Below are 24181 nucleotides of genomic sequence, written 5' to 3'. Positions count from 1 at the left end.
CCTCTACATTGCTTTTATCCTGTCATGTTATACTAATCTGTCTTTTGAACTGCTGTGAAGCGAGTTTGGATACAATTATTGTAATAGGTGCTATACAAATATAAAGTTTATTACTAATAGTAATATTATTATTGTAAATGACCTTTAATATGTCTAACTATATTTCAAATGAGTTACCTTTTAGAGAAATGATTATATTTGTTTGCCAATATTTTCTTCTGGTAAACTTTTCGTTTTGCACTTTTATTTTGATAGTAATAAGATCGGGACTCTTATTTTGAAGGAACTTTTACCGGTTAAATTGGTTTACTGATAAAGATTTAGCCCCAGAAAGCACATGGCTACTTAGCATGCAAATGTCATTCTGCATGTTAAGTAGCCATGTGCTTTTGTGTTATCGGCTGAATCTTTATTTATTGATTAGATCAGTTACTCTGATGATAGTTTTCAAGACAACCTATATGTCTGAACTCGATCCTTAGAATAATGTGTTACGGAGCCTTCTCTTCAATATTGTTTCCACATAACGAGCATTTTGCGCAGCTCTTTTCCAATGTGGAAGCAGAATGTGTGAAAGCATACAGCACGATGCGGGGTGTGACATCTAGACATCTTTAGACTGGAATAGCGGGGCCCAGTACGTTAACTCGCCTCACCGGTGCACGTGCCAGGATAGAGGACATCAGACTCCAGAGAAAACTTGCTCGAGTCCAAGTCGGAGCGTCAATGTACAAGTCGAGTCCGAGTCATCGTACGCGAGAATTCACGAGTCCGAGTCCAAGTCATCTTGCGCGAGAATTCACGAGTCCAAGTCCGAGTCGAGCGACGAGTCCTGAAAACCGGCACTCGAGTCCGAGTCCAGGACTCGAGTACTCCATCTCTGGCCTGGGATTTGACATATTTATATCAATTATACTGGATTTTTGTCATTTTACTCAAAGTTAGCGGAATTCTGCAAACATGGAAATGTACTACAGGAGAACACTTCCACATTTATTAATATCGATTTACACACGGCACGCAATGTACGAAAGATACTCATGTTAAGCCATACCATGATCCATAACTTAACATAACAATTTATTTTGGATTACATTCAAAACCATGGGTTTTAACGATGTGTTAAAAACTGCAACGGATCTCCCATATAAAATACGTACCTCAATTAGGTTTTCATCGAAACTATATCAGAATGCACTTTATATTATGGGAACATGATTTTGGAGAGTGGATTGTGTAAAAAGACAATAAGTGCCAATTTTGTAAAACAATATACCATATTTAAGAGGGAAACATTATCTTTCCATAATAGTCTGAAACCTTTGTTCTGTAACTCTGCACTACAAAACTGACATAACTGCCAACCTTCATAATCATTAGAAGGAGCAACATGCAGTACGTTATATGTACACCTTCTTCCCCCACATAGCCATGTTTTGTCCTTGATTTTGAACACTTTTACTATAACTTATGATTCACTTAATCAGTGCTTAAGCATGATTAAGGTTATCTGGTGATATTCAGCAAAATGAAGGATAACAATCTGATGGAAGCCCTGTAACTTGACCTGTATTAATCAGTGGCCCCTGGGATGTGTGGTAAATAAATGGTGCCAAAGCGAGTGGTATTCTCTCATATAGCTACTATTGATAAGGTCAAATCGTATTTAATGAACTAAACCCTTCGGGAAACGATGTGGTGAATACTCTTACTAAATGGCACTTATCACTCGTATTCATTACTTAATAACAGCTTCAACCTGATGTTAGTAGTAATATTCATCCCGCTTCCATCACATTAGTATGCATAAAAAAGTGACAGGTCACACCTCCCCCAATTATGCAAATGAGCTAAGTCCCGCCTCCCCTTTGATCGAGTTGTGAGATCTCAAGTAGGTGTGATATCCCAAGTAGGTGTGATATCCGTCGATAGGAGGGGGTTGATGTGTATTCACAGGTGTGAAAAGCCCCCACTGTTGTGCCTTATGGTTTATAATAAAAAATGTTTCAATCACATTAGTATGCATAAAAAGTGACAGGTGGGCCCAGCCCCAAGTGTGTGTGTGTGTGTGTGTGTGTGTGTGTGTGTGTGTGTGTGTGTGTGTGTGTGTGTGTGTGTGTGTGTGTGTGTGTGTGTGTGTGTGTGTGTGTGTGTGTGTGTGTGTGTGTGTGTGTGTGTGTGTGTGTGTGTGTGTGTGTGTGAATCAGTCACGGATGTCTTCACACGGAGATGAAGACTCCTGTCTCTTAACACCCAAGGTCCTGCAGTCGGCTGAGGCTGTAAAAGTATAGAAAAAGCAGGTAGGAGGGGGTTGAGAGGAGACTCTGGGGTGTCAATATATCCAGACCAAAATATGCGGTTTCAAAGATGATCAGAACACAGAAAGGCTGGGAAATTCTTTTTTAGTCTTTGTCTACTATCTACATGTTTGTAATGTGTATGTACATATTTTCAATGCCATCTCTCTCTGTTTCTGCTAATGTGTAAAATATACAAAATAACGTTTTATATACTTACTCTCTTGTTAAAAGGCGATGAAGTTTGCAGCGTAAGCCAGCCATCAGTGTTCTAGATTTTAAGGCTTTGCATACCTCAAAGTGTGTCTAAAAGTATCTTGGCAAGAGAAAAAAAAAGCCAAAATTCGCCTAGGCCTTTAAAAAGAAACCGAACTGCTGCTAAGAAATAGGTTCAGAAAGCTATGACTCCAGTGGAACACTGTTAGAGTCAAAAGTAACTCTCAATGTATTCAGACAGAGTATGCAGATTGGGGCTGATCAGAACAAAGAAAGCACCTTCCTCGTCAACAGTTAGTCACACACTCCCTTACTGTCGCCCTTACCTCGTCCTATGGCTGTCAGGCCTTTTGGTGTGTGTGTGTGTGTGTGTGTGTGTGTGTGTGTGTGTGTGTGTGTGTGTGTGTGTGTGTGTGTGTGTGTGTGTGTGTGTGTGTGTGTGTGTGTGTGTGTGTGTGTGGGTGTGGGTGTGGGTGTGGGTGTGGGTGGGTGGGTGTGTGTGTGAGCCTGGCCTCTCTCTCAAACACAGTGTCTGTAAAGGTGGGGGGAGACTGTCTCCCCCCTTCCTGCCATCTCTCTCTCTGTTTCTGCTGATGTGTAAAATATACAAAATAACGTTTTATATACTTACTCTCTTGTTAAAAGGTGAGGAAGTTTGCAGCGTAAACCAGCCATCAGTGTTCTAGTTTTAAGGTTTTGCATACCTCAAAGTGTGTCTAAAAGTATCTTGGCAAGAGAAAAAAAAGCCAAAATCCGCCTAGGCCATTAAAAAGAAACCGAATTCCACGTTTTACAAATGAACAGACACAAATGCAGACTTGACTACTTGGCAGTTGATTAAAGCAGATGTGTCCCTTTTTCATCTCTCAAAGGTTTGGGTCCTGTTCAACAATGGGTACAGAAATATATTCAATATACATTCATTTGTACGTAAAGATTTTTTAAGTTGTAAGGACTTAGAAATATAAATTTGATTGCATTTAAAGTGGCTGTAGACAACTTATCATAATGAAGTATTTGATTGCACAAATTTGTAATGGATGTAAAATAAAGACGACATTAGCATTTAAATTGGCTCCCTATAAGACTTGCTTTCTCTATGAAATTATGTCTGGCTCTGAGTAGTGTTCTCCCTTTCACAATAAAAGCCCAAACACAATACTTTCTGAATCACTGCAGGAAGTAATGTGCTAAAATGCAAATACAAATAGCTTACAGTAGCTCCCAATTAGTTGAACAATTGGAAAACCGCAAGGACTGTGGAAACACCTACTGGCAAAGGATTGTGGATGCAAATTATGCAAAGAGGAAGAAAAAACATTCTATCTAAAGCTATATAACACAATCTGCATATTGACAGTATGAGTACAACAAAAACAGTATGCACGTTGATGCAAACGACGATGTTCAGTAAACGATCAATCAAAATCGAAGGATCCAATGTATTTTTAAATGGAGCAGAAATAGAACTAGTCTCCCAGTTCAAGTATATTGAACAGGGAGTGTCATATTGGACTCGCACTTGACTTTTTAAGAAACATATCCAGAAAGTATCCAATACCATTCAATTCAACATTTTAAACAAATTAGACCTTTTCTTAACTGTCAATGCTGCAAAGTCATACCTCCACTGTATGATTCTATCCCACATTGAATACTGTTTTACAAACTGGTCGTTTGCTTGTGCCAAACACCTGAAACCCATAGAACAGCTGTTCAAGAGAGCTATCCAGGTGTTTGACAGAAAGCCACAGTGATACCACCACTGTACCATCCTTCAAAAAATCACAATTTCTTGAGTTTTTGACAATTTTATGTCTTTTAAAAGTATGTGTTTTTAAAAAAATAATATTTACATGGGCTGGCCCCCCTCCCCTTGGGGGAATTCATCCACAGAAAACACACTGGACGCAGCACTAGGTCAGAAACCAGAGGAGACTGTGAAGTCCACCACAGACGGACCACCTTTGGACAAAATGTCCTCTCCATTAAAGGCAGCTCATTGTGGAATAGCCCCCCAACTGAGATACGGGATTGTCCCACTCTCAATAGTTTTAAAGGTCAACTTAAAGAATGGTTGAGCAACAAACAGACGTGTAATCACCGCTAAATAAATGCACTTTAACACAGGAGTATCTCCTCTTGCACTTTATGTAGCGCTTTTATCTTATCTTGCACTTTATATATCATAGCTGCTACATTGTACTGCCATGTGGTAAATGCTTGTATGCTGCTCATGCTCTTTTTGCATATCATGTATTTTATTTTTGCTGTATATATATATATAAATGTCATGTTCTTATATGCTGTATGTGACGGGACTATAGATGGAAATGAGCTCAAAGCTAAAATCCGGCTCATTTACACTTGTAAGCATTATTTTTGTTTTAAAGTGTTCATCAATGTGCACTACGGTAGCACTGAAGAAAATTAAACATTAAAATATGTTATCGATGTCCCCATTCCCAGTTTGTTTTGGGAATAATTGCGATGTTTACTATGTTTTGGTAGCTCTTAACAAACGCAGAATTTTTGTAAAAGACTGCGACTCTAAAAGGCAAGTTTGTGATTTTAACACTGTTTCGATGAAACAATACATTATACAATATTACGACTTTTTGCCATATTTTTAACACAATATACTTGTACCTTTTTTTTTTTTTTTGTGGTTGTTGGGCTTCAAGATATTTTGCATGTCATGCATAAACACGGTGTCATCTTTTCCTTGAAACTGACGTGCTGCCCGTTTTACAAAACAAGTTATTTTTCTGCTTTTTCATCCTCTGAATTTTCCTCCCCCGTCCCTCTTCCTTCAGCCAGCACAACAAGAATCAAGGTGGATCTGTGAAATGAAACACCTCTTCCCAAAGCGTGACTTCCCTATTGAGAGCATGCGTCTAGGGCAGTTGGGTCTAAACCAATTGGCCAGATAAACTAACATGCAGAACGTACGGTATGTTTGAAGACTAACCATTTATCCAGTTCAAGCTGTCTTTAAGATGTGACATTGCGCTCTGACTATTTCCCGTAAAATGGTGACAAACTATTACTTATTCTTAAATTTGACCTCTTGCTGCTTGGTTGAAAATGATAGATGAAAAATAACTTTAAAAAAAAAGACTCAAACAGTGAGGGACATTATACTGGTGAAAAAACTCTCAATTCTACAGATGACTCCCCCCATTCAAAGCAATAAGTCCCTCCCTCCACTCAGCAAAGCATATAAAACTAAGGACCCCACTAAGACGACCGTTGAAAACTAGCCATGGCTCTGAGAAAAACCAAGTCTGATGTAGCCTACCCTTATTATCACCAGGATAACGGATATGGGCTTAATGAATGGATGTTACAAAGTAGGGGAGAGGATGTTCCCGAAGAAGAGCTCTCCTCTATATCATATCCATGTAAGGTCTTTAGGACAAAAGAGGACTATGATAACATGATATATGAAGAATATATTTTCTTTAAAAGATGGTATTATAGATAACCTCTATAGAAACAATATATCTCATACCACTCGCCAAGATAGCAAACGACATTTAGCAGATAAGAAAAGCAAAAGTAAAGAAAACCGAAGAAAAAGAAAAAGCAAAATGAAAAGGAGAAGAAAAATGAAAAGCAAACGCAGAATGCGAATGAAAAGAAAAGGGACCATAGGACGGAAAACGAAAAAGACAAAAAGAAGGAAGGTGAAAAGAAAAAGGAACAAAGTGAAGAAATGTCAACTAACTACAGAGGATGGTGTTGGAGACCCATTACCGAATCATAATAATCTTATAGATCAGCTACCGCTAACCGACTGCTGCGAATGTGTTGAACAAATACCAAAAGCAATGGCAGAGCTTTGCTTCAATATAATGAGAGAAAAAGCACGATACTACGGAATTGCCCAAATTGGCGACAGTGCCAGAGCATGTATTAAAAGACTGTTGGAGGATCTCTATTCTAGTGTTGCTTGCCATTACATCGAAGGATATGCCAAAACGTGTGACGACATAGACAAAGCTTTTGAAAACAATGATATGGTACCTGTCCTTACAGCTAAACAAATCCTATGCCAGGTCTTCAACAGACCACAAGAAGCACAAGAAGCCCCAAAAAGGATTACATTCAGAGCTAATAATGGTGAAACCGAAGAACAAACAAAGCAGATTATAATCGTTGCGGGTGAAAGGATAGAGAATTTGCAAGTGATGTTAATGCATTTATCTGATATAAAAAATGCATTCGTTTACTTCCAAGAGACCCCTAAACATCTACTTGGGCAATGTGAATTGAATGATAAACCGATCACTGTAAATCAGGGGTGGGGAACCTTTTTCCTCTCAAGGGCCATTTCTATTTTTTCAACATCCTCCGAGGGCCGTACAAATTATTGACCTCTGCTTAAAAATACTAAAATCACAGCCCATTCATTTCGCCTTTCTTTCATGCTGTGCAAAGAAACAGCAACCTCTGAATCGTGCACGGTTGTGGCAAAACAGAAAGATATGGACACTGAAACACCGAAACACAGAACCACAGAAACACAGAAACACAGAACACTGAAACACTGAAACACCGAAACACAGAACCACAGAAACACAAAAACACAGAAAACACAGAAACACAGAAACACAAAAACACTGAAACACCGACACACAGAAACACAGAAAACACAGAACCACAGAAACACAGAAACACAGAAACACAGAAAACACAGAAACACAAAAACACAGGAAACACAGAAACACAGAAACACAAAAACACTGAAACAGCGACACACAAACACCGAAAACACTGAAAACACTGAAAACACAAAAAACAGGCTTGTGTGCTAGTATGGTTTTTGAATAAACACATCAGTATTTTAAAAAGTCGATGGGAGGCTGATACTATTTGACTTTTTAAAATACTGATTTGTTTATTCAAAAACCATACTAGCACACAAGCCTGTTTTTTGTGTTTTCAGTGTTTTCAGTGTTTTCGGTGTTTGTGTGTCGGTGTTTCAGTGTTTTTGTGTTTTTGTGTTTCTGTGTTTCTGTGTTTTTGTGTTTCTGTGTTTCTGTGTTTTCTGTGTTTCTGTGTTTCTGTGTTTCTGTGGTTCTGGGTTTTCTGGGTTTCTGTGTGGCGGTGTTTCAGTGTTTTTGTGTTTCTGTGTTTCTGTGTTTTCAGTTTTTTTGTGTTTCTGTGTTTCTGTGTTTCTGTGGTTCTGTGTTTCGGTGTTTCGGTGCTCCAGTGTTTTTGTGTCGGTGTTTCAGTGTTTTTGTGTTTTTGTGTTTCTGTGTTTCTGTGTTTTCTGTGTTTCTGTGTTTTTGTGTTTCTGTGTTTCTGTGTCTCTGTGGTTCTGTGTCTCTGTGTTTCTGTTTTTTCAGTGTTTCTGTGTTGTTTCAGTGTTTCAGTGTTTTTTCTGTGTTTTTGTGTTTCTGTGTTTCCGTGTTTCTGTGTTTCTGTGTTTCTGTGGGGGTATAATACGCACGTTTCAATACACTTGTATCATACATCTTCCCTGTTACCCTCCCCTTGTTATAATGAAGACAACAGTGCATGTGAAGGACTGTAATACACATGTATCAGACACGCTCCCCTTGCTATAATGAAGACAACAGTTTTTAAAATGTAAAGATCTTTTTTTTTTGTATCTCCTATTTACATTTTTATTTTTTCACACACAAAATCAATAGTTATACTGATTGTAACATCCCCAGGACCGTCTCCAGCTTAGAATTCCCCAGATTACTGGAAATATCATGATGGAGTTTTTTCACTTCAGTCAAAATATTCATGTGTATGCTGTTTTTGACACAAAGATGCATTACATCTACAAACAGAGCATACAATGAGAGCACATGATACACTTTTGGTGTTTGTTTCATTTCTTTGGTAATGTAACAGAATGTTTCGGAAAATGAAGATTCCAGGACCACTTTAAATGTTTAGTTTACAATACTATTACTATACATGAAAGCAAAAAATAAAACACATTTTCATTTGTTTTGGTTGTTTAATTAAAAACACAACATTCACCCCATTTTCAGAAAAACATATTACATTTTACCAAGTTAATGTCGTAGTGCATACAAGGTAATAGACTTAACGATTTGCACTGCTGCTTCTCTCCGCCTTTCATTTACAGTGATCGGTTTATCGTTCAATTCACATTGCCCAAGTAGATGTTTAGGGGTCTCTTGGAAGTAAACAAATGCATTTTTTATATCAGATAAATGCATTAACATCACGTGCAAATTCTCTATCCTTTCACCCGCAACGATTACAATCTGCTTTGCTTGTTCTTCGGTTTCACCATTATTAGCTCTGAATGTAATCCTTTTTGGGGCTTCTTGTGCTTCTTGTGGTCTGTTGAAGACCTGGCATAGGATTTGTTTAGCTGTAAGGACAGGTACCATATCATTGTTTTCAAAAGCTTTGTCTATTTCGTCACACGTTTTGGCATATCCTTCGATGTAATGGCAACCGACACTAGAATAGAGATCCTCCAACAGTCTTTTAATACATGCTCTGGCACTGTCGCCAATTTGGGCAATTCCATAGTATCGTGCTTTTTCTCTCATTATATTGAAGCAAAGCTCTGCCATTGCTTTTGTTATTTGTTCAACACATTCGCAACAGTTGGTTAGCGGTAGCTGATCTATAAGATTATTATGATCCGGTAATGGGTCTACAACACCATCCTCTATAGTTAGTTGACATTTCTTCACTTTGTTCCTTTTTCTTTTCACCTTCCTTCTTTTTGTCTTTTTCGTTTTCCGTCCTACGGTCCCTTTTCTTTTCATTCGCATTCTGCGTTTGCTTTTCATTTTTCTTCTCCTTTTCATTTTTCTTTTTCTTTTTCTTCGGTTTTCTTTACTTTTGCTTTTCTTATCTGCTAAATGTCGTTTGCGATCTTGGCGAGTGGTATGAGATATATTGTTTCTATAGAGGTTATCTATAATACCATCTTTTAAAGAAAAGATATTCTTCATATGTCATGTTATCATAGTCCTCTTTTGTCCTAAAGATCTTACATTGATATGATATAGAGGAGAGCTCTTCTTCGGGAACATCCTTTCCCCTACTTTGTAACATCCATTCATTAAGCCCATATCCGTTATCCTGGTGATAATAAGGGTAGGTTACATCAGACTTGGTTTTTCTCAGATCCATGGCTAGTTTTCAACGGTCGTCTTAGTGGGGTCCTTAGTTTTATATGCTTTGCTGAGTGGAGGGAGGGACTTATTGCGTTGAATGGGGGGAGTCATCTGTAGAATTGAGAGTTTTTTCACCAGTATAATGTTCCTCACTGTTTGAGTCTTTTTTTTAAAAGTTATTTTTCATCTATCATTTTCAACCAAGCAGCAAGAGGTCAAATTTAAGAATAAGTAATAGTTTGTCACCATTTTACGGGAAATAGTCAGAGCGCAATGTCACATCTTAAAGACAGCTTGAACTGGATAAATGGTTAGTCTTCAACATACCGTACGTTCTGCATGTTAGTTTATCTGGCCAATTGGTTTAGACCAGGGGTCTCAGACTCAATTTACCTGGGGGCCGCTGGACGTAGAGTCTGGGCAAGTCTGCGCCGCTTCAAGTATTCCGCAAAACATTTATTAAAAAATACAACATTAACAGTTCTTCAACATCTTCTTAACATGAACTGTTCTTCACAACATAACTATGTACAGTTGCTCTTTCTTGCCTACTCCTTGCTGGTAGAGACCTGGCAGCGCTTCCTCTCACACAGCTGAGCCACATTTGGTTTGAGGGAGGAAGCAGTTGAAACCCTCAGTATGGCTTGAAGATGTGCATCAGTAAGTCTGGACCTGTACTTTGACTTATTGAAGTTCATGGTGGAGAAGAGCTGTTCACACATATATGTGCTCCCAAAAAGGCACATGGTCCGCTTGAACATCCTGGAAATCTCAGGGAAGGAGGGGGGCAATTCTCTCATGAACTGTCCAAGCTTGTCTGCTTTCCCATTCACTTCCCTGAACATGGCTTTGAGCTCAGAATTGCACTGCAGGTCGATGAGCTCCATTTGAAGCACACCAGGGGCATTTTCCACATCAAAGGAGAAGGGGTCTGCAAACATTTGGAAAGTGTCTCTGTGTCTCTTGAAGTCTGCAAACCGCTGATCGAATTCCTCCTGTAGCTTCACAATGGCATCAATATACTTCTCACCACTGAATGCTGTGCCCCTGTCCATGAGAGCCTTGCATGCTGGGAAATGGCAGAGGTTTTTCTGAGGGAGCTGGGCTTTCCATAACATCAGTTTTGTAGAGAATGCTCTGACATTGTCATATGCTGCACTAACAAGCTGGCCCTGGCCCTGCAACTTCTTATTCAGAGCATTCAGCTCCTGCGTGATGTCAACAAGAAAAGCTAAGTGCATGAGCCATTTGGGATCACTCAGCTCGGAACAGCCATCCCACCCTTCTCCAGCATGAATACTTTCAGTTCTGTTCTCAACTCAAAAAACCTCTTCAGGACGTTTCCCCTGCTGAGCCAACGTACCTCTGTGAAGTAGAGTACATCCTCATATTCTGACTCAATTTCCTCCAAAAAAGCACGAAACTGGCGGTGCTTTAAGCCCCTGGATCTGATATGGTTGATGCATTTCACAACGACAGACATCACATTGTCAAACTTCAAGCATTTGCTGCAAAGGGCCTGCTGATGGATAATGCAGTGCAGAGCAATAGCCTCCTCCACACCCTCCTCCTCCAGTTTTCTTTGAACAAGTGCCACCAGCCCGTTTTTTCTCCCTGTCATTGATGGCGCTCCGTCCGTCGTAATTCCAACAAACCTCTTCCATGGCAGACCGATATCCGCAATGGCATAACACAGTTGCTGAAATATCTCCTGAGCGGTGGTCTGGCCATGCATTGGTTTCACTGTAAGCAACTCCTCTGTCACTTCAAAATTGTCATCAACACCACGGACATACATTGCGAGCTGAGCGGTGTCAGTGATGTATGTGCTCTCATCAAGAGCCACAGAGTATGCACGGAAAAGTTTAGATTTGTCGCACAGCTGATCATATATGTCGCTTGATAAGCCAGAAATGCGCTCTGCCACTGTGTTAGCTGACAGGCTGATGTTGTTGAACTGACCCTTCTTTTCCGGACAGACTATACTTGCAGCCTGCAACGTGCATTTGTTTACAAACTCGCCTTCTGTAAACGGCTTTCCCGCCCTAGCAATCATCTCACTCACCACATAGCTAGCTTCGACTGCTAAATCAGCCTCATTGCTTTCTTTCTTGAAGAGATTTTGTTGCTTCCATAGGATTTTTTTTAGCTCTGTGACTTTTTTCTCTCTCTCATCTCCCAGGTATTTTGCATACTTTGTATGTTTAGTTGATTAGTGACGTTTGACGTTATACTCCTTGTATACAGCGATTTTCTCTGTGCATATAAGACACGTAGCGTTTCCCCTGTACTCAACAAAAAAATATTCAGTCTCCCACTTCTCCTGAAATGTTCTGTGGTCATCATCGATTTTTCTTTTCCTTGAAAGTTTTGATGAAGACATGGCGATATATTTTGCTTCCACTCTGTGTCACTTTTGGATCACTCTGGATTGATTCCGCTGCGCGCATTTGATTGACGTGTGGCGGAGTTCCCTCGGAGGGGGGAGGGGCGAGGGAACTCCGCGCAACAGTTCCCTGCCAGCAGCAGCAGCAGCAGCGGGAAAAATAAAATTGAAATACAAAGCGCAAACGTAAACGCGCGGGCCAGATTAACACTATTACATGATATCAACAAAGGGGCCATGAGAAACTGTCTCGCGGGCCACGTCTGGCCCGCGGGCCTGGAGTCTGAGACACCTGGTTTAGACCCTACTGCCCTAGACGCATGCTCTCAATAGGGAAGTCACGCTTTGGGAAGAGGTGTTTCATTTCACAGATCCACCTTGATTCTTGTTGTGCTGGCTGAAGGAAGAGGGACGGGGGAGGAAAATTCAGAGGATGAAAAAGCAGAAAAATAACTTGTTTTGTAAAACGGGCAGCACGTCAGTTTCAAGGAAAAGATGACACCGTGTTTATGCATGACATGCAAAATATCTTGAAGCCCTACAACCACAACAACAACAAAAAGGTACAAGTATATTGTGTTAAAAATATGGCAAAAAGTCGTAATATTGTATAATGTATTGTTTCATCGAAACAGTGTTAAAATCACAAACTTGCCTTTTAGAGTCGCAGTCTTTTACAAAAATTCTGCGTTTGTTAAGAGCTACCAAAACATAGTAAACATCGCAATTATTCCCAAAACAAACTGGGAATGGGGACATCGATAACATATTTTAATGTTTAATTTTCTTCAGTGCTACCGTAGTGCACATTGATGAACACTTTAAAACAAAAATAATGCTTACAAGTGTAAATGAGCCGGATTTTAGCTTTGAGCTCATTTCCATCTATAGTCCCGTCACATACAGCATATAAGAACATGACATTTATATATATATACAGCAAAAATAAAATACATGATATGCAGAAAGAGCATGAGCAGCATACAAGCATTTACCACATGGCAGTACAATGTAGCAGCTATGATATATAAAGTGCAAGATAAGATAAAAGCGCTACATAAAGTGCAAGAGGAGATACTCCTGTGTTAAAGTGCATTTATTTAGCGGTGATTACACGTCTGTTTGTTGCTCAACCATTCTTTAAGTTGACCTTTAAAACTATTGAGAGTGGGACAATCCCGTATCTCAGTTGGGGGGCTATTCCACAATGAGCTGCCTTTAATGGAGAGGACATTTTGTCCAAAGGTGGTCCGTCTGTGGTGGACTTCACAGTCTCCTCTGGTTTCTGACCTAGTGCTGCGTCCAGTGTGTTTTCTGTGGATGAATTCCCCCAAGGGGAGGGGGGCCAGCCCATGTAAATATTATTTTTTTAAAAACACATACTTTTAAAAGACATAAAATTGTCAAAAACTCAAGAAATTGTGATTTTCAAGGATGGTACAGTGGTGGTATGACTCTGGCTTTCTGTCAAACACCTGGATAGCTCTCTTGAACAGCTGTTCTATGGGTTTCAGGTGTGTGGCACAAGCAAACGACCAGTTTGTAAAACAGTATTCAATGTGGGATAGAATCATACAGTGGAGGTATGACTTTGCAGCATTGACAGTTAAGAAAAGGTCTAATTTGTTTAAAATGTTTTCCAATATGACACTCCCTGTTCAATATACTTGAACTGGGAGACTAGTTCTATTTCTGCTCCATTTAAAAATACATTGGATCCTTCGATTTTGATTGATCGTTTACTGAACATCGTCGTTTGCATCAACGTGCATACTGTTTTTGTTGTACTCATACTGTCAATATGCAGATTGTGTTCTATAGCTTTAGATAGAATGTTTTTTCTTCCTCTTTGCATAATTTGCATCCACAATCCTTTGCCAGTAGGTGTTTCCACAGTCCTTGCGGTTTTCCAATTGTTGAACTAATTGGGAGCTACTGTAAGCTATTTGTATTTGCATTTTAGCACATTACTTCCTGCAGTGATTCAGAAAGTATTGTGTTTGGGCTTTTATTGTGAAATGGAGAACACTACTCAGAGCCAGACATAATTTCATAGAGAAAGCAAGTCTTATAGGGAGCCAATTTAAATGCTAATGTCGTCTTTATTTTACATCCATTACAAATTTGTGCAATCAACTACTTCATTATGATAAGTTGTCTACAGCCACTTTAAATGCAATCAAATTTATATTTCTAAGTGCTTACAACTTAAAAAATCTTTACGTACAAATGACTGTATATTGAATATATTTCTGTACCCAGTGTTGAACAGGACCCAAACCTTTGAGAGATGAAAAAGGGACACATCTGCTTTAATCAACTGCCAAGTAGTCAAGTCTGCATTTGTGTCTGTTCATTTGTAAAACGTGGAATTCGGTTTCTTTTTAATGGCCTAGGCGGATTTTGGCTTTTTTTTCCCTTGCCAAGATACTTTTAGACACACTTTGAGGTATGCAAACTCTTAAAACTAGAACACTGATGGCTGGCTTACGCTGCAAACTTCATCACCTTTTAACAAGAGAGTAAGTATATAAAACGTTATTTTGTATATTTTACACATCAGCAGAAACAGAGAGAGAGATGGCAGGAAGGGGGGATACAGTCTCCCCCCACCTTTACAGACACTGTGTTTGAGAGAGAACCCCTCCCCCCTCTGTCTAGTGATAAGATGGCAGGATGGGGGGAGGAGGGGGCAGGACCAGGCTCACACACACACACACACACACACACACACACACACACACACACACACACACCCACACACACACACACACACACACACACACACACACACACACACACACACACACACACACACACACACACACACACACACACACACACCAAAAGGCCTGACAGCCATAGGACGAGGTAAGGGTGACAGTAAGGGAGTGTGTGACTAACTTTTGACGAGGAAGGTGCTTTCTTTGTTCTGATCAGCCCCAATCTGCATACTCTGTCTGAATACATTGAGAGTTACTTTTGACTCTAACAGTGTTCCACTGGAGTCATAGCTTTCTGAACTTATTTCTTAGCAGCAATTCGGTTTCTTTTTAAAGGCCTAGGCGAATTTTGGCTTCTTTTTTTTCTCTTGCCAAGATACTTTTAGACACACTTTGAGGTATGCAAAGCCTTAAAATCTAGAACACTGATGGCTGGCTTACGCTGCAAACTTCATCGCCTTTTAACAAGAGAGTAAGTATTTAAAACATTATTTTGTATATTTTACACATTAGCAGAAACAGAGAGAGATGGCATTGAAAATATGTACATACACATTACAAACACGTAGATAGTAGACAAAGACTAAAAAAGAATTTCCCAGCCTTTCTGTGTTCTGATCAGCTCTGAATCCGCATATTTTGGTCTGGATATATTGACACCCCAGAGTCTCCTCTCAACCCACCTGCTTTTTCTATACTTATACAGCCTCAGCCGACTGCAGGACCTTGGGTGTTAAGAGACAGGAGTCTTCATCTCCGTGTGAAGACATCCGTGACTGATTCACACACACACACACACACACACACACACACACACACACACACACACACACACACACACACACACACACACACACACACACACACACACACACACACTTGGGGGCGGGCCCACCTGTCACTTTTTACGCATACAAATGTGATTGAAACATTTTTTATTATACACCATAAGGCGCAACAGTGGGGGCTTTTCACACCTGTGAATACACATCAACCCCCTCCTATCGACGGATCTCACACCTACTTGGGATATCACACCTACTTGAGATCTCACACCTCGATCAAAGGGGAGGCGGGACTTAGCTCATTTGCATAATTGGGGGAGGTGTGACCTTTCACTTTGTTATGCATACTAATGTGATGGAAGCGGGATGAATATTACTACTGATGTTGGTTATAATAGCACTTCCTAATTAATACTGCACATGTTTATCACAGCTGGATTCATTGAATTTATGATCTGCTGATTGCATTTAATTCTGAGGATCCGACTATGTGGGACCTTCATTCATATCAAAGCTGTGTTTGTACTCTTTGTACTGACCAAGGTAATACAGGGAATTGACATGAGTGCATTCATTTCCCATTCATTAAATTACACTAGAAAAAGCAATAATTCAAATACTTGTGATTTTGTGTTGATGGCAAATGAGTTAAGTCACACATGTAACATGTTGCCATGTTTAGTTCTTGTTTACTCCTGTCATGTTTAGTTTTTTAGTTAGCAGGTTAATGGTATATGTGTAATGTTTATTTTTCAAGTACACGTTAAGATTACATTTTTGTTTAATCATGTCTTGTTCACGTGTCAAGTTAGAGTCACTTACGTGTCGTCATGCAATGTCTTTAATTGCACTTTATTTTGTACTTACTTATCCATCCTGTTTCAGAATCCTTGACTTCTTGCCATTGTATGATTGTCAGCCCCACCCTTAATTGTTGCCACCTGTGTCTCATTAACTCTTCTATATATAGTCCTCGTCTCCCTTTTGCCAGTTAGTCTTGTTCGATGCCATGTCAAGAGAGCCCCCAGCTAGCGGGGAACGTTCTCACAACTTTGGCTAACACTACCTACAGGTTCTAATAAGGTTTTAAGAAATGTTTTAATCTGATGTTCAAAGAACCTTTTTAGGATGTTTTTTTTTTTTCAAATAATGTTCCTGTAAGGTTTAAGGTTAACTAAGACATAAAGTTTTGACTGCAACATTCAGAGGATGTTTTAAGGCCTGAGATGACAGAAAGTTTTTTTATAAAATGTTCCTTTAATGTGATATGTTAACAAAGGTGGAACGTTTTGCCTCCAACATTCTAAGGATGTGTTTTGGACGTTGTTGGGTAACTAATTAAAGATGTTCTTTATAAAACGTTGACTCAATGTTACATGATAACAAATGAAGAATATTCTCCAAGCAACATTCTGAAAATGTTTTCAGGATGTTATTGAGGCCTGAGATGACAAAGTGTTTTATAAAATGTTCCTTTAATGTGATATGTTAACAAACGTGGAACGTTTTGCCTGCAACATTCTAAGGATGTGTTTTGGACGTTGTTGGGGTAACACATTAAAGATGTTCTTTATAAAACATTCCCTCAATGTTACATGATAACCAAAGAATAACATTTGGAGAGCAACATTTGGATAATGTTTTCAGGAGGTTATTCATTTTTTATAAAACGTTCCTGTGATGGAAAATATTAACATGGTCATGGTCAACGTCAGATTTATTTGTAGTGCGCTTTAAAAAACAAACTTGTTGCATTTGTTTGAAAAGGATGTTTAAAAAAAATCGGATGTCTCCACATTTTCCTTTTTTTTTTTAAAACAAGCATGCAATTCATGATATTGCATGTTTGCGTAGGCATGTCTGAGTTCCCAGCTAGACATTGTGGTTCTAAAAACATTCTGAGAATGTTACCATTCATTGTTCTAGGAATGGTTTCATCGAGAAGTTTTATTTTGGTTTCTAGAATGTACTTCTGAAAGGTAGGATAAAGTTCTCTAAAAACATTCTTAAAAGTTCATTGAGCGTTTCCCACAAACAAATGTGTTACTTACACAGTTTTATGACACGTTTATTTTTTTTTACTTGCAAAATTATATTTTAAATTGACAAACATCATATGTGTAATTCGTGGCACAATTCAAACGGGATCGAAAGACAATCTTTCTCTCTTCACTGACTTCAATATATAATCTTTCCGAAATAAGGTCCCATGGAGATCCACCGGAAGGGGAGGGACTTCGCCACTCTATAGAAGAACGGACCGACTATCACTGCCCGTCCTTGAAACCCTTGTTAGTGTTTGTATGTGTTTGTTTCTACTGTGTGTCTCTCTCTCCCCCCACCTGCCTGCTGATCTGCTCTTCACGGCTGCGAGCAATCTCCAATCAACCACACGTGCAACCTGCTCATGTGTGCCGCTCTAGCTTTTTGCCAGCATATTCTTTGACAACTTTGCCTGCTTTTGCCTCACACTCATTTTTGTGTCCCTCCCAGGAGGAATCCAAGGGTTTCCACACTCCCAAGACCAGCCAGGCCTCTTCACCCTAGAACAACTGTTTCCCACTGCTGCCATAACCAACCTCCACTCCCAGCTCCCCTTTTCTAATAAACAAATGTTACTTTCACCAGCTGATTCCGAGTCATCCTTTTACATGTGTTAATAGCCAAATTCCAATAGTTAAGTAAACTATCAAAATCATCATAATGACCACAGTGGTCAGTCCAGTTACCCAGGAACTTTGAGTTGAACAATTACAGGAATATTATGTCTTTATGTTCTAATAATGTAAAAATATTTTAGTAAATTGTTACCAGAGAACATTTGCATAATGTTTTAAACATAAAGCATGTTATCCTTCTCTAAAATAATAACATTCTGGCAACATAAAAAAATCTAACTTGCAGCTGAAAACGTTTTAAGAACAGTAGGGCATAATGTTCTAACAATGTTATCAAAAACATTTTAAGAATGTTTTTAGAGACTGTTATCCTACCTTTCAGAAGAACATTCTGGGAACCAAAATAAAAGCTTCTGCAGAAAACATTTTAAGAATAGTAGGGCATAATGTTCTGACAATGTTATCAAAAATATTTTAGGAAGGTTATCACCAAACATTTTAAGAATGTTTTAAGAGAATGTTATCCTTCCTTTCAGAAGAACGTTCTGGGAACCAAAAGAAAACTTCCCGCTGAAAACCTTCCTAGAACAATGAATGTAACATTCTCTGAATGTTTTTAGAACAAAAAATGTCTAGCTGGGCCAGCATTTACCAAACCAAGAACTATACCAATCAATCAAAGTTAATTTATACAGCCCAATATCACTTATTTTCATTTGTCTCAGTGGACTTTACAGTTTGTACAGAATATGAATATGAATACAACACCCTCTGTCCTTGGACCCTCACATCGGACAAGGAAAAACTTCCAAAGAAACCCCACAGAGACAGAGAGACGTGCAATAGATGTTGTGTGTGAATTAAAAAGAGAATACATTTATAACAAAAGTAGTCCAAATGCTTGAAAATGCATGGGTCTATATATAAGAAAACAATGCATCCAGGTGGATGTCAACAATCCTGTCGTGGCTGAGCGACAGGCTCAGCCAGGACTCAGGATCCACGACTCAGGACCACAGCAATAGGCACAGCAAGACTCAGGATCCCGGCGTAGAAAGACCCAAAAACAGGAGAGTACACAGGTACATAGAGAGAGAAGGTAGGGTAAGGTACGTTTATTTATATAGAACATTTCAGACGCAGAGGCAATTCAAAGTGCTTTACACAATCATTATCAGTTAATAGTAAGACAACAGAAAGAAACGCAATAAATAAACATAATGGAATAACAGATTCATAAAAACCATGCATAAATGAGATACAAAATTGTCAGGGTTTGAGTTTGTGTGTGTCTAGTTTTGGGGTTATTTTGCTGTTCTGTCCTCCTTGTCGTTAGTTTCCCTCTTGTGTCTAATTGTCTGATTGTGTTCACCTGTTGCCCTTGTGTTTCTCCTCCCCTGCCTGGCTGTTTCTCGTCTCGTGATTACCCCTCCCTGTATTTAGTCTTGTCTCTTCCTGTGTTCAGTGTTGGTTCATTATTTGTTCCGTTAATGGCCCCCTTCGTGTTGGTCACAGTCACCTTTGTTTGGATGCTACCTCGTACCTGTTCTTGGATTCTTGTTTTTTTTCAGCTTTTGTTTAATAAAGCTCGCCTTTTGTTTCATTTTGAAACCTGCTTCCTCCTCAATCTGCATTTCTGTCCTATTTTTCCCCAACCCTGACACAAAATAGTTTAAAAACGACATTGTAAATACGGTAGGTGCTAAAACAAGTTAAAAGGCTCCTGAGTAAGCAGCTATAAAAAGTAGTGTTTTTAGCCTCGACTTAAAATAACTCAGCGTTGGTGAAGATCTCAGGTTTTCTGGAAGTTTGTTCCATTTGTGGGGAGCAGAATAACTAAAAACAGCTTTGGCGTATCTGGTTCTGAGCCGGGAACAATGAGTAAGCCCACCCCCGATGATCTCAGAGCTCTGTGTGGCTCCTAACAGAGCAGCATATCGGACATATATTGGGTTCCAAACCATTTAATGCTTTATAAGTTAGCAATACAATTTTAAAATCGATTCTGTAAGCTACTGTACTGGTAGCCAGTGCAGAGATCTGAGTACTGGGGTGATTTGTTCTACTCTTTTTGTTTAGGTCAGGACTCTGGCAGCGGTGTCCTGGATTAGTTGAAGTTTTTTTGAAGAGACCTGTAAATACACTATTACAGTAATCAAGCCTGCTAAAAACAAATGTGTGAACTAGTTTTTCAAGGTCTTGTTTAGACATGAATGTTCTAAGTCTGGCTATGTTTTTCAGGTGATCGTATCTTGATTTAGTAATTTTGTTAATGTGGGATTTGAAATTGAGGTCGGGGTCCAGAAATACGCCTAGATTTCTCACCTTTTCTGATGTATTTAGCAGTAGGGTTTCTATCAGAGGGAAGAAGTAAGGTGTCACCCGACAGTCTAAGCATATAGCAGCAAAACTAGGGGCTGAATCTAATCAACCCTAACTTATGCTTTATCAAAAATGAAAGTCTTAAGCGCACTCTTCAAAATGGATATGGTGTCTACCGCCCGAACACAAACTGGAAGCTGATTCCACAAATGTGGAGCTTGATAAAAAAAGGCTCAGGCTCCCATTGTACTTTTAGAGACTCTAGGAACAACAAACAACACTGCATTCATGGAATGCAGGGTTGTTTGTTGTTCTTGTTGATCTTCAAGATAGGATAGTGCCTGCCAATTAAGGGCTTTGTACGCAAGAAGAAGGATTTTAAATGATATCCTTTGTTCTATAGGGAGCCAGTGTAAGGCAGCCAGAACATGAGTAATGTGGTCCCTTTTCCATGCTCTTGTCAAAATGCGTGCTGAAGCATTTTGAATCAGCTGAAGTTATTTAAGAGAGTTTTTGGCACATCCTGATATAAAGAGTTATAATAATCCAGCCTTGAAGTAACAAATGCATGGACTAATTTCTCTGCATTGGTTTGACGCAAGATATGCCTGATTTTTGCAATGATACGTAGATGAAAGAAGGCGGTCCGTGAGATTTGTTTTATGTGGGCGTTAAAGGACAAATCCTGATCAAATATAACACCAAGATTCCTTACAGTCTCACTGGAGGGCAAGTTAATGCCATCCGGAGTTAGTATATCTTTAGATAGTTTGTTTCGTAGATTCTTGGGGCCGAGTAAAATAACTTTTGTCCGTGTTTGATATCATAAAATGTAAGTTCATCCAAGTTTTTATTATATTTATTATTTTGAATTATATTTAGGTGATTGGTTTCATCAGGCTTGATAGATAAATATAATTGAGTATCATCTGCATAAAAATGAACATTTACAGAATGATTCCTTATAATATTTCCTAATGGAAACATACTGTATAATGTGAACACAATGGGTCCAAGCATTGAGTCCTGTGGCACTCCATGGCTAACTTTAGTTTGCAAGGAAGATTCATCGTTGACACATACTAACTGAGACCGTTCAGATAGATATAACCTAAACATGATTAAAGCGGTTCCCTTTATGCCAACTAAGTGCTCTAGTCTTTGCAATAGGATGTCATGGTTGATAGTATCAAATGCAGTACTGAGATCGAGCAAAACAAGAATAGAGACAAGTCCTTTGTCTGAAAATATTAGAAGGCCATTTGTGACTTTCACAAGAGCTGTCTCCTGTCTTTCAGAGTGAATTTCTGTTGTACCTTGTTTTTAAATGTAGTAAAGACTTTTAATTTTTTTATTTTGTGTCAAGTTGTTATTTTTGGGCCATATGGCATCATGTCAAAGAAAAATTCCATGGTTTGGCCCCTATGTCAAATTGTCATTGCTGTTCGATAGGGTTTGGGCTATACTTGTGAGCATGCTAACATGCTTACAATGAAAATACAAACAATTTGTTGTTAATCAGGTATGATGATGATTAAACATCTTACCATGCTAACCTTTGCCAATTAGCAACAAAGACAGCTAAGGATAATTAGAAGAAACCCCGTTTTGAAGAATCAGAAGTGAATAGGACAAATTGGACTTGCTAAAGTTTCGGTGGAAGATAACTGTTTGTTCCACAGAGCCACACTCAGTGTCCTGTTGACAGCTTATTCCCACTGTATTACCAATTTGAAGCCTTCAGTATGCCAACTTTTATCTATCAACCAACTAGATGCCGTGTAGGTTACAACTATTATAAAGAGATTGAAAAGATATGTTTGCTCTGGGTACCAGTAAATATGCTTTTACACACTCTAAAATATTTGTATTAAACATAAAACATCCCTCTTCTCTTTGCAACTCCATTTACTCCAAGTGAGCATTGTTTTGATTGCCATCTGAAGTCCTCTCATGAGGACTGCATGTAGATCCACTTCAATCCATTTGACTTTTTAGTATTTGGGCTCTACACTATCTATTACATAAATACAGCTTTTGCAGGGGGAGAGATGAATGACAAATAGATGGATGGTGAAAGATGGAGGATGGTGATGGAGGAGTTACCGTTAAGTGAACATCTCCATCCATCCTAACCAGTGAGAGAATTACATGTATGTACTTTTGTATGCCTGTTGCTGAGAGAAATGCCCACACATGTAAATACAGGCACAAACAATATCCATATAATGTTGTACCATTAATAAAGACAGATACAAGTGGGAGTGTGCTGCAGCAGTGGAATGATTGTGTATGTGTATGGAGCATGGAGATGCTTTAGTGAGCCACATAAATCATTATTTACTTCAACGGTCCAACGGCTGTTCATTCAAAAAAGAATGTATTCCATCCACTTACCTCATTAGCATATACATGTCAGCATGTTCCTCTCTTTGTGTTTTCATGTTCATTTAAAAGCTCGTAGTGAGTGTGAAGAATGAATAAGTTGATTTGAGTGTGTAGGGGGCTTTACAAGCTAAAAGATTAACTTCCACCCTGACTCAAAATCAAAGTGAGGACGCAGTAGTCACAACCTTCTTTTCTGACCTTCAACAAACCAAACATGAGTAAACTGTGCTGCTCAGTGAGTTGTTTTATGTTCTCCAACCTTAAAAAAATCTCACTGTCATCCCCCATTGATGGGGTGCTCCGTCTGCTTTGCTCTGCCAACCCCCTAGCAGGATGTTATGTAACTAGCTTTCCACTTGTGTGTGCGTCTGTTTCTGTGTGTGTGTGTGTGTGTGTGTGTGTGTGTGTGTGTGTGTGTGTGTGTGTGTGTGTGTGTGTGTGTGTGTGTGTGTGTGTGTGTGTGTGTGTGTGTGTGTGTGTGTGTGTGTGTGTGTGTGTGTGTGTGTGTGTGTGTGTGTGCTGATGCCTCTAACCTAAACAGACGCTTCCCTGAAAAACATAAGTAATTATCTTTTTCGAAAAGACCCAATAAAAACAAGGCCACTTTTAGTAAAGATCGCCTTAGGGACTATGGAAAATGTTGACAGTCAGATTTTTATTTAATTTTTTTCTTTTACCTGAACGTTTACCAATATGCCACAGTTTAAAGAGCACCTGACATAGCCACGCAAAAACTGCGGCATGTGTACAGCTCCTTATGGGTACTGCAATTTTTTAAGTGCTGGCGTTCTTGTGCTCTCCGGCAGAACTGCACCCCTTTCAGACGAGACATATACCACGTGACACGATAGGCTCATGTTGTGTTCAAGGACCCTGACCAAGGGCCAGGAAAAACAGGCACTCGCTTTTTGAATTCTTTTGCGGTCTAGATTTCTTTCATTTTTTGTTGTTGCGTGTGTTTATAAATTAGCTCGAGGGCCGTATCAAATAGTCTCGCGGGCCGCATACGGCCCGGGGCCGGAGGTTCCCCACCCCTGCTATAAACAAACTACATTACTGTCAAATGACGTCTCATGGGTGGCTCATGCTAACAAGCTGTGGCCTTGCTCAACTTGTGATTGGTTCAAGCAAAGACTCTGCTTTAAAAATGGCGTAAAATCTCAAGATGGGAGCTTCTATATTCAGTGTTTTTGCTTTACTTTGATTAGGCAGTAAGAGCAGCAGGGAGTCAGACTGTGAATTACTGTGAAAAAATCAAACACAATGGCCTCCTCTCTTGGGTATGTATGGGGTGTTCCCACGTGAGTCCAGGCTCTCCG

The sequence above is a fragment of the Notothenia rossii genome (genome assembly GCF_949606895.1).
Source record: "Notothenia rossii genome assembly, chromosome: 8".
In the NCBI taxonomy this organism is placed as follows: domain Eukaryota; kingdom Metazoa; phylum Chordata; class Actinopteri; order Perciformes; family Nototheniidae; genus Notothenia; species Notothenia rossii.
This window is presented reverse-complemented; position numbering follows the sequence as displayed.